Genomic DNA, 1,806 nt, shown 5'->3' with positions numbered 1-1,806 from the left:
AGAGAGAGAGAGAGAGAGAGAGAGAGAGAGAGAGAGAGAACGGTATAGCTTGTGGGGGAGACAGTGACCCAATAGAGAAAAAAGTCCTGCCCTCCTCTGCCCTCCTCTGCCCCACCGAGCCAGCCCCATGAAAGGAAATTTTCACAGAAAACACCCAGGAAGGAGACAGCAGGCTGCATCCATGTGTTAGGTACAAAGCAGGGACCCAGGTAAATGTCTGTCAGTGAGGACAGCCAGTCCCCCCTGAACCTCCATTCTGTGTCTGTCAGTGAGGACAGTTGGTCCCCCCTGAACCTCCATTGTGTGAGTGTCTGCCAGTGAGGACAGTCGGTCCCCCCTGAACCTCCACCCTGTGAAGCCTGACCTCCCAATTCTACCATTCCAAAATCCACCCAACAAATCTATGGTGTAAGGTGGGGGGGTGTGTGTGACCCATCCAGTAAAGATAATGCCCCTTCCCACCCTGTCTCCTAAAGACAAAGTCACCAGCAGACAAACAGGCTGGGACTGTACTTTGCAAACAGGGACAGCAGAACCCATGAAGCCACGTGGGACATCCATTGGAGGACAGGCCTCTGTCCAAGACCACCAGAGAAGGGCTAGACCTAAATGCCCTCAGTGAGGGACCAGTGGCCAGCCCAGGAGTGGAGCACGGCTTAGGGTCCTCCAGTGAGGTGCTGGGGCATGGCCTGGGGTCAGGTCTTGGGTTCACTTCCCAGAACACACATACACACACACACAAAGCAGCGGATTGAATGAGAACTCGGGCCTGAGGGTTTAGAAGAGTCTTCACAATATGCCCGTGTAAAACTTTAAGACAATTCTGAAGCCTCTCAACCTCCTTAGTGCCTTGGTGCTTCCCCTCCTCCCCTGGGAACCAAGGACCTAACAGCTACACCTGCACTTACGTTCTCCAGAAATTGGGGCAAGGTCACCTTTAAGATGTTGACTCGGTTCCTGAACAGTTACCCATGTACGTTTGCTTTGGTTTGGTCTCCTGGGAAACGGGGTCAAAATGACCTCTTACCCCATCTGATCTGGCAACAGCTCTCCAGCCAATTATTGGTAATAGCCCTTTCGAATAAGCCAATCAGAATAATCAAAGAACAAGCCCCCTTGCTTCTGTGGCCTTCTCCTTTAAAAGTAGCCTGTGCCAGCTATTTGAGGTCCCCTCGGCTTCCCAAATGCTGAGGGACCCTGTCATGACAGAATTAATAAAATCCTCATGCTTTTATATCAGCTATGGTGTGAGGGATGGTCTCTGGGGGTGACTCCTCCTCGGTGTTTGGACTGTAGAGTCCAACACCAGAGGCCGGAAACAGCTTGGCTTGGAAACAGTTTTGTACCAAGACAATGGTGTGAGGTGCCCACAAAGGAATTTATGGGTGCCTGGGAGGGGGCATCTGGGGTCCCCAGGGAAACACTGTCTCCAGCGGGTACTGTGGGGTCAAGGGAACAAGACTGTGAACCTTAGTGTCAGGAAATGGAAAGAACAATCAGTCAGCTCCAGGAGGAAGTGGAGGAAGGAAGTTAACAGAGGAAAGCAGTGAGATCCTGGAGAGGGAGTGGGCACCAGAGCGGGATTGCGGGATTGTGAGGAATCTGGGAGGTGGAAAATGGGCTCTTAAGTGGTCAGGCAGTGGAGGTGCACACCTTTAACACCCCCCCCCGTACTCGGGAGGCAGAGGCAGGCAGATCCCTGTGAGTTCGAGGCCAGCCTGGCTTACAGAGCAGAGTTCCAGTAACTGACTCCATAGCTCCTGAGAAACCCCATCTTGAAAAACAAAAACACATAAAACAAAACAA

The sequence above is a fragment of the Microtus ochrogaster genome, unplaced genomic scaffold (assembly GCF_000317375.1).
Source record: "Microtus ochrogaster isolate Prairie Vole_2 unplaced genomic scaffold, MicOch1.0 UNK81, whole genome shotgun sequence".
Taxonomy (NCBI): domain Eukaryota; kingdom Metazoa; phylum Chordata; class Mammalia; order Rodentia; family Cricetidae; genus Microtus; species Microtus ochrogaster.
This window is presented reverse-complemented; position numbering follows the sequence as displayed.